Source organism: Schistocerca serialis, unplaced genomic scaffold (assembly GCF_023864345.2).
Source record: "Schistocerca serialis cubense isolate TAMUIC-IGC-003099 unplaced genomic scaffold, iqSchSeri2.2 HiC_scaffold_1393, whole genome shotgun sequence".
NCBI lineage: Eukaryota > Metazoa > Arthropoda > Insecta > Orthoptera > Acrididae > Schistocerca > Schistocerca serialis.
This window is the reverse complement of record NW_026047617.1, coordinates 3,429,670-3,440,227: the sequence shown is the minus strand read 5'-3', so window position 1 is coordinate 3,440,227 and position 10,558 is coordinate 3,429,670.

The following is a 10,558-nucleotide window of genomic DNA, read 5'->3' as shown; positions in this document are numbered from 1 at the left end:
TTAGATTCCGGTGACTAACTTCAGGATTCCTGTATCCCTTGGACCTTCTTTTTGACAATGAAACACAGAATTTGCATCGGAATTAATTACAAAAGGAACAATGCCGACGTATGTACAAGAGGACTGACTCTTATTCCATTCTGTGATTTGAGCCTTTCCTGTGAGACGAGTTTTAAATATCGATGCTTCATCTCAGGTTTACTGTATCCCTTGGACCTTCTTATTGACGATGAAACACAGAAATTGCATCGGAATTAAACACAAAACGCACAATGCCGACTTAAGTACAAGAAGACTGACTCTTCTTACTGTCTATGTAATGAGCCTTTCCTGTGAGAGTGGTTTTAGATTCCGATGCTTCACTTCAGGTTTACTGTATCCCTTGGACCGTCTTATTACGATGAAACACAGAAATTGCACCGGAATTAAATACAAATGGCACAATGGCGACCTAAGTACAAGAAGACTGACTCTTCTTACTGTCTATATTTTCAACCTTTCCTGTAAGGCCAGTTTCAGATTTCGATGCTTCACTTCAAATTTACTGTATCCCTTGGACCTTCTTATTGACGATCAGACACAGAAATTGCATCGGAATTAAACACAAAACGCACAATGCCGACTTAAGTACAAGAGGACTCACTGTTCTTTCTGTCTATGTTTTGCGCTTTTCCTGTTCGAACAGTTTTAGATTCCGATGCTCCACTTCAGGTTTAGTGAATCCCTTGGACCTTCTTATTGACGATGAATCACAGAAATTGCATCGGCATTAAATTCAAAATGGGCAATGCCGACTTAAGTACAAGAGGACAGACTCATCTTACATTCTATGATTTGATAATTTTCTGTGAGACCGGTTTTAGATATCGATGCTTCACTTCAGGTTTACAGTCTCCCTTGGACTTTCGTATTCACGATGAAACACAGAAATTGCAACGGAATTAAATACAAAAGGCACCATGGCGACTTAAGTACAAGATGACTGACTCTTCTTACATTCTATGATTTGAACCTTTTCTGTGAGACCAGTTTACGATTCCGCTGCTACACTTCAGGTTTTCTATATACCGTAGACCTTCATATTGACGATGAAACACAGAAATTGCAGCGGAATTAAATACAAAACGCACAATGGCGACTTAAGTACAAGAAGACTGGTTCCTCTTACTGTCTATGTTTGAGCCTTTTCTGTGAGACCTGTTTCAGATTCCGATGCTTCACTTCAGGTTTACTGTATCCCTCGGACCTTCTTATTGACGATGAGACACAGAAATTGCATCGGAGTTAAATGCCAGACGCACAATGCCGACTTATGTACAATAAGACTGACTCTTCTTACAGTCTATGTTTTGAACCTTTCCTGTGAGACCAGTTTTAAATTCCGATTCTTCACATCTGGTTTACTGTATCCCTTGGACCTTCTTATTGACGATGTAACACAGAATTTGCATCAAAATTAAGTACAAATGGCACAATGCCGACTTATGTACAAGAGGACTGACTCTTATTACATTCTATGTTTTGAGCCTTTCCTGTGAGACTGGTTTTAGATTCCGATGCTTCACTTCAGGGAGACTGTATCCCTTGGACCTTCTTATTGACGATCAAACACGGAAATTGCATCGGAATTAAATACAAAAGGCACAATGCCAACTTAAGTACAAGACGACTGACTCCTCTCGCTGTCTATGTTTGGAACCTTTCCAGTGAGACTAGTTTTAGATTCCGATGCTTCACTTCAGGTTTACTGTATCCCTTTAAATTTTTTATTGACGATAAAAACAGAAATTACATCGGCATTAATACAAAATGCACAATGCCGACTTAAGAACAAGAGGACTGACTCATATTACATTCTATGATTGAGCCTTTCCCGTGAGACTGGTTTTAGATTCCGATGCTTCACTTCAGGTTTACTGTATCCCTCGGACCTTCTTATTGACGATTAAACACAGAAATGGCATCGGAATTAAATACAAATGGCACAATGCCGACTAAAGTACAAGAAGAATGACTCTTCTTACTGTCAATGCTTTGAACCTTTCCTGTAAGACCAGTTATAGATTCCGATGCTTCACTTCAGGTTTACTGTATCCTTGGACCTTCTTATTGACGCTGAAACACTGATATTGCATCGGAATTAAATACAAATGGCACAATGCCGACATAAGTTCAAAAAGACTGACTCTTCTTACTGTCAATGCTATGAAACTTTCCTATGAGACCAGTCTTAGATTCCGGTGATTCACTTCAGGTTTACTGTATCCCTTGGGTCTTCTTATTGACGATCAAACACGGAAGTTGCATTGGAATTAAATACAAAATGCACAATGAAAACTTAAGTACAAGAGGTCTAACTCTTCTTACATTCTATGATATGAGCCTATCCTGTGATACCAGTTTTAGACATCAATGCTTCACTTCAGGTTTACTGTATCCCTAGGACCTTCTTATTGACAATGAAACACAGAAATTGCATCGGAATTAAATACAAATGGCACAATGCCGACTTCAGTACAAGAAGACTGACTCTTATTACTGTCAATGCTTTGAACCTTTCCTGTGAGACCAGTTTCAGATACCGATGCTTCACTTCAGGTTTACTGTATCCCTTGGACCTTCTTATTGACGATCAAACACGGAAATTGCATCGGAATTAAAAACAAAAGGCACAATGCCGACTTAAGAACAAGAGGACTGACTCTTATTACATTCTATGTTTGAGCCTTTCCTGTGAGACCGGTTTTAGATATCGATGCTTCACTTCAGGTTTACTGTATCCCTTGGACCTTCTTATTGACGCTGAAACACAGAAATTGCATGGGAATTAAATAGAAATGGCACAATGCCGACTGAAGTACAAGAAGACTGACTGTTCTTACAGCCTATGTTTTGAGCCTTTCCTGTGAGACTGGTTTTAGATATCGACGCTTCACTTCAGGCTTACTGTATCCCTTAGACCTTCATATTTACGATGAAACACGGAAATTGCATCGGATTTAAATTCAGAAGGCACAATGCCGATTTAAGTACAAGAGGACTGTCTCTTTTTACTGTCTATGATTTGAACCTTTCCTGGAGACGAGTTTTTGATTCCGATGCTTCACTTCAGGTTAACTGTATCCCTTAGACCTTCTTATTGACGATCAATCACGGAAAATGCATCGAAATCAAATACAAAAGACAACTTGCCGACGTAAGTGCAAAAAGACTGACTCTTCTAACTGTCTATGATTTGTGCACTTCCTGTGTGACCAGTTTTAGATTCCGATGCTTCACTTCAGGTTTACTGTATCCCTTAGACCTTTATATTGACGATGAAGCACAGAAATTGCATCGGAATTAATTCCAAAACGCGCAATGACGACTTAAGTTAAGAAGACTGGTTCTTCTTACTGTCTATGTTTCAAACCTTTCCTGTGAGACCAGTTTAGATTCCGATGCCTCACTTCAGGTTTACTGTATCCGTTTGACCTTTATATTGTCGATCAAACACAGAAATTGCATCGGCAATAAATACAAAATGACAATACCGATGTAAGTACAAGAAGACTGAGTCTTCCTCCTGTATAATTTTTTGAGCCTTAATTGTGTGACCAGTTTTAGATTCCGATGCTTCACTTCAGGTTTACTGTATCCCTCGGACCTTCTTATTGACGATGAGACACAGAAATTGCAACGGAGTTAAATGCCAGACACACAATGCCGACTTAAGTACAAGAAGACTGACTCTTCTTACAGTCTATGTTTTGAACCTTTCCTGTGAGACCAGTTTTAAATTCCGATGCTTCACATCAGGTTTACTGTATCCCTTGGACCTTCTTATTGACGATGAAACACAGAATTTGCATCGGAATTAAGTACAAAAGGCACAATGCCGACTTATGTACAAGAGGACTGACTCTTATTACATTCTATGATTTGAGCCTTTCCTGTGAGACTAGTTTTAGATATCGATGCTTCACCTCAGGTTTACTGTATCCCTTGGACCTTCTTATTGACGATGAAACACAGAAATTGCATCGGAATTATACACAAAACGCTCAATGCCGACTTAAGTACAAGAAGACTGACTCTTCTTACTGTCTATGTTTTGAGCCTTTCCTGTGAGACTGGTTTTAAATTCCATTGCTTCACTTCAGGTTTACTGTATCCCTTGGACCTTCTCATTGACGATTAAACACAGAAATTGCATCGGAATTAAATACAAAATGCACAATGCCGATGTAAGTACAAGAAGACTGAGTCTTCTTCCTGTATATGTTTTGAGCCTTTATTGTGTGACCAGTTTTAGATATCGATGCTTCATTTCAGGTTTACTGTTTCCCTTGGACCCTATTATTGACGATGAAACACAGAAATTGCATCGGAATTAAATACAAATGGCACAATGCCGACATAAATACAAGAAGACTGACTCTTCTTACTGTCAATGCTTTGAACCTTTCCTGTGAGACCAGTTTTAGATTCCGATGCTTCACTTTAGGTTTACTGTATCCCTTGGACCTTCTTACTGACGCTGAAACACTGATATTGCATCGGAATTAAATACAAATGGCACAATGCCGACATAAGTTCAAGAAGACTGACTCTTCTTACTGTCAATCCCTTGAAACTTTCCTGTGAGACCAGTCTTAGATTCCGGTGCTTCACTTCAGGTTTACTGTATCCCTTGGACCTTCTTATTGACGATCAAACACGGAAGTTGCATAGGAATTAAACACAAAATGTACAATGAAAACTTAAGTACAAGAGGACTAACTCTTCTTACATTCTATAATATGAGCCTATCCTGTGATACCAGTTTTAGACTTCGGTGCTTCACTTCAGGTTTACTGTATCCCTTGGACTTTCTTATTGACAATGAAACACAGAAATTGCATCGGAAATAAATACAAACGGCCTAATGTCGACTTAAATACAAGACGACTGACTCCTCTCACTGTCTATGTTTTGAACCTTTCCTGTGAGACTAGTTTTAGATTCCGATGCTTCACTTCAGGTTTTCTGTATCCCTTTAATCTTTTTATTGACGATGAAAAACAGAAATTGCATCGGAATTAATACAAAGTGCACAGTGCCGACTTAAGAACAAGAGGACTGACTCATGTTACATTCTATGATTTGAGCCTTTCCTGTGAGACGTTTTGGACATCGATGCTTCACTTCAGGTTTACAGTATCCCTTGGACCTACGTATTGACGATGAAACAGAGAAATTTCAACGGAATTAAATACAAAATGCACAATGACGACTTAAGTACAAGAGGACTGACTCTTCTTAAATTCTATGATTTGGGTCTTTTCTGTGAGACCAGTTTACGATTCCGAAGCTTCACTTCTTGTTTACTGTATCCCTTAGACCTTCTTATTGACGATGTAACACATTAATTGCATTGGAATTAAATACAAAAGGCACAATGCCGACTTATGTACAAGAAGACTGAATATTGTTACTGGCAATGTTTTGAACCTTTCCTGTATGACCAGTTTGAGAAATCGATGCTTCGCTTCAGGTTTACTGTATCCCTAAGACCTTCTTATTAATGATGAAACACAGAAATTGCATCGGAATTAAATACAAAAGGCACAATGCCGACTTAAGTACAAGAAGACTGACTCTTCTTACAGTCTGTGTTTTGAAACTTTCCTGTGAGACCAGTTGTAGATTCTGATGCTTCACTTCAGGTTTACTGTATCCCTTGGACCCTCTTATTGAAGATGAAACACAGAAATTGCATCGGAATGAAACACAAACGGCACAATGCCGACTTAAGTACAAGAAGACTGACTCTTCTTACTGTCTATGCATCGGGCCATTCTTGTGAAACCAGCTTATAGATTCCGATGCTTCACGTCAGGTTTACTGCATCCCTTGGACCTTCATATTGACGATGAAACTCAGAAATTGAACCGGAATAAAATACAAAATGCACAATGCCGATGTAAGTACAATAAGACTGAGTCTTCTTCCTGTAAATGTTTCGAGCCTTTCCTGTGTGACCAGTTTTGGATTCCCATGCTTCACTCCAGGTTTACTGCTTCCCTTGGACATTCTTATTGACGATGAAACACAGAAATTGCATCGGAATGAAATACAAAAGGCAAAATGCCGACTTAAGTACAAGAAGACTGACTCTTCTTACTCTCTATGTACTGAACCTTTCCTGCGAGACCAGTTTTAGATTCCGATGCTTCACTTCAGGTTAACTGTATACCTTGGACCTTCTTATGGACAATGAAACACAGAAATTGCATCGGAATTAAATACAAAAGGCACAATGCCTACATAAGTAGAAGAGGACTGACTCTTATTACTGTCTATGGTTTGAACCTTTCCTGGGAGACCAGTTTTAGATTCTGATGCCTCACTTCAAGTTTACTGTATACCTTCAACCTTTTAATTGACGATGAAAAACAGAAATTGCATCGGAATTAAATACAAAATGCACAATGTCGACTTAAGTACAAGAGGACTGACTCTTCTTACATTCTATGATTGGAGCCTTTCCTGTGAGACCAGTTTTAGATATCGATGCTTCACTTCAGGATTACTGTATCCCTTGGACCTTCTTATTGACGATGAAACACAGAAATTGCATCGTAATTAAATACAAAAGGCACAATGCCGACTTAAGTACAAGAAGACTGACTCTTCTTACTGCCTATAATTTGAATCATTCCTGTGAGACCAGTTATAGATTCCGATGCTTCACTTCAGGTCTACTGTACCCCTTGGACCTTTTTATTGACGCTGAAACACAGAAATTGCAACGGAATTAAATACAAAATGCACAATGCCGATATAAGTACAAGAAGTCTGAGTCTTCTTACTGTCTAAGATTGGAACCTTTCCTGTGAGACGAGTTTTAGATTCCGACGCTTCACTTCAGGTTTACTGTACCCCTTGGACCTTCTTATTGACGATGAAACACAGAAATTGCAACGGAATTAAATACAAAAGGCACAATGCCGACTTAAGTACAAGAGGACCGACTCTTCTTACAATCTATACTTTGAACCTTTCCTGTGAGACCAGTTTTAGATTCTGATGCTTCACTTCAGGTTTACTGTATCCCTTGGACCTTCTTATTTACAATGAAACACAGAAATTGCATTGGAATTAAATACAAAAGGCACAATGTCGACTTTAGTACAAGAAGACTTTCTCTTCTTACTGTATATGTTTTGAGCCTTTCCTGTGAGACCAGTTTCAGATTCCGATGCTTCACTTCAGGTTTACTGTATGCCTTGGGCCTTCATATTAAGGATGAAACACAGAAATTGCATCGGATTAAAATACCGAAGGTACAATGCCGATTTAAGTACAAGAGGACTGTCTCTTCTTACTGTCTATGTTTTGAACCTTTCCTGTGAGACCAGTTTTAGATTCCGATGCTTCACTTCAGGTTTACTGTATCCCTTCGACCTTCTTATTGGCGATGAAACACAGAAATTGCATCGGAATTAAATACAAAAGACACAATGCCGACTTAAGTACAAGAGGACTGACTCTTCTTACATTCTATGATTTGAGCCTCTCCTGTGAGACCAGTTTTAGATTCCGATGCTTCACTTCAGGTTTACTGTATCCCTTACACCCTCTTATCGATGATGAAATACAGAAATTGCATCGAATTAAATACAAAAGGCACAATGTCGACATAAGTATAAGAAGACTAACTCTTCTTACTTTCTATGTTTTGAACTTTTCCTGTGAGACCAGTTTTAGATTACGATGTTTAACTTCAGGTTAGCTGTATCCCTTGGACCTTCTTATTGACGACGAAACACAGAAATTGCATCGGAAATAAATACAAAAGGCACAATGCCGACTTAGGTACAAGAAGACTGACTCATCTTACTGTCTATGATTTGAGCCTTTCTTGTGAGACCAGTTTTAGTTTCCGACGCTTCACTTCAAGTTTACTGGACCCCTTGGACCTTCTTATTGCCGATGAAACACAGAAATTGCATCGGATTTAAATACAAAATGCACTATGCCGACATAAGTACAAGAAGACTGACCCTTCTTCCCGTCTACGTTTTGAACCTTTCCTGTGAGACCAGTTTTAGATTCCGATCCTTCCCTTCAGGTTTACTGTATCCCTTAGACCTTCATATCGACGATGAAACCCAGAAATTGTATCGTAATTAAATACAAAACGCACAATGTCGGCCATCATACAAGAAGATTGGCTCATCTTACTGTCTGTGTTTTGAGCCTTTCCTGTGAGACTAGTTTTAGATTCCGATGCTTAACTTCAGGTTTACTGTATCCCTTAGACCTTCATTTTGACGATGAAACACAGAAACTGCTACGGAATTAAATACAAAACGCACAATGTCGACTTAAGTACAAGAAGACTTTCTCTTCTTACTGTATATGTTTTGAGCCATTCCTCTGCGACCAGTTTTAGATTCCGCTGCTTCACTTCAGGTTTACTGTATGCCTTGGACCCTCATATTGAGGATGAAACACAGAAATTGCATCGGATATAAATACCAAAGTACAATGCACATTTAAGTACAAGAGGACTGTCTCTTCTTACTGTCTACGTTTTGAACCATTCCTGTGAGACCAGTTTTAGTTTCCGATGCTTCACTTCAGGTTTACTGTATCCCTTCAACCTTCATATTGACGATGAAACACAGAAATTGCATCGGAATTAAACACAAAATGCACAATGCCGACTGAAGTACAAATAGACTGACTCTTCTTACTGTCTATGCTTTGAGCCATTCCTGTGAGACCAGTTTATAGATTCCGATGCTTCACGTCAGGTTTACTGCATCCCTTGGACATTCATATTGACGATGAAACACAGAATTTACATCGGAATTAAATACAAAAGGCACAATGCCGGCTTAAGTACAAGAGGATTGACTCTTCTTACTGTCTATGCTTTGATCCTTTAATGTGAGACCAGTTTTAGATTCCGATGCTTCACTTCAGGTTCACTGTATCCCTTGGACCTCCTTATTGACGATGTTACGCAGAAATTGCATCGCAATTAAATACAAAAGGCACAATGATGACTTAGGTACAACAGGACTGACTCTTCTTACTGTCTATGCTTTGAATCATTCCTGTGAGAAAAGTTTTAGATTCCGATGCTACACTTCAGGTTTACTGTATCCCTTGGACCTTCTTATTGACGATGAATCGCAGAAATTGCATCGGCATTAAATACAAAAGGCACAATGCTGCCTTAAGAACAAGAGGACTGACTCATATTACATTCTATGATTTTAGCGTTTCCTGTGAGACGTTTTGGACATCGATGCTTCACTTCAGGTTTACAGTATCCCTTGGACCTACGTATTGACGATGAAACAGAGAAATTTCAATGGAATTAAATACAAAATGCACAATGACGACTTACGTACAAGAGGACTGACTCTTCTTAAATTCTATGATTTGGGTCTTTTCTGTGAGACCAGTTTACGATTCCGATGCTTCACTTCTTGTTTACTGTATCCCTTAGACCTTCTTATTGACGATGTAACACACTAATTGCATTGGAATTAAATACAAAAGGCACAATGCCGACTTATGTACAAGAAGACTGAATATTGTTACTGGCTATGTTTTGAAACTTTCCTGTATGACCAGTTTGAGAAATCGATGCTTCACTTCAGGTTTACTGTATCCCTAAGACCTTCTTATTAATGATGAAACACAGAAATTGCATCGGAATTAAATACAAAAGGCACAATGCCGACTTAAGTACAAGAAGACTGATTCTTCTTACAGTCTGTGTTTTGAAACTTTCCTGTGAGACCAGTTGTAGATTCCGATGCTTCACTTCAGGTTTACTGTATCCCTTGGACCCTCTTATTGAAGATGAAACACAGAAATTGCATCGGAATGGAACACAAACGGCACAATGCCGACTTAAGTACAAGAAGACTGACTCTTCTTACTGTCTATGCATTGGGCCATTCTTGTGAGACCAGCTTATAGATTCCGATGCTTCACGTCAGGTTTACTGCATCCCTTGGACCTTCATATTGACGATGAAACTCAGAAATTGAACCGGAATAAAATACAAAATGCACAATGCCGATGTAAGTACAATAAGACTGAGTCTTCTTCCTGTAAATGTTTCGAGCCTTTCCTGTGTGACCAGTTTTGGATTCCCATGCTTCACTCCAGGTTTACTGCTTCCCTTGGACATTCTTATTGACGACGAAACACAGAAATTGCATCGGAATTAAATACAAAAGGCAAAATGCCGACTTAAGTACAAGAAGACTGACCCTTCTTACTCTCTATGTATTGAACCTTTCCTGCGAGACCAGTTTTAGATTCCGATGCTTCACTTCAGGTTAACTGTATACCTTGGACCTTCTTATGGACGATGAAACACAGAAATTGCATCGGAATTAAATACAAAAGACACAATGCCTACATAAGTAGAAGAGGACTGACTCTTATTACTGTCTATGGTTTGAACCTTTCCTGGGAGACCAGTTTTAGATTCTGATGCCTCACTTCAAGTTTACTGTATACCTTCAACCTTTTAATTGACGATGAAAAACAGAAATTGCATCGG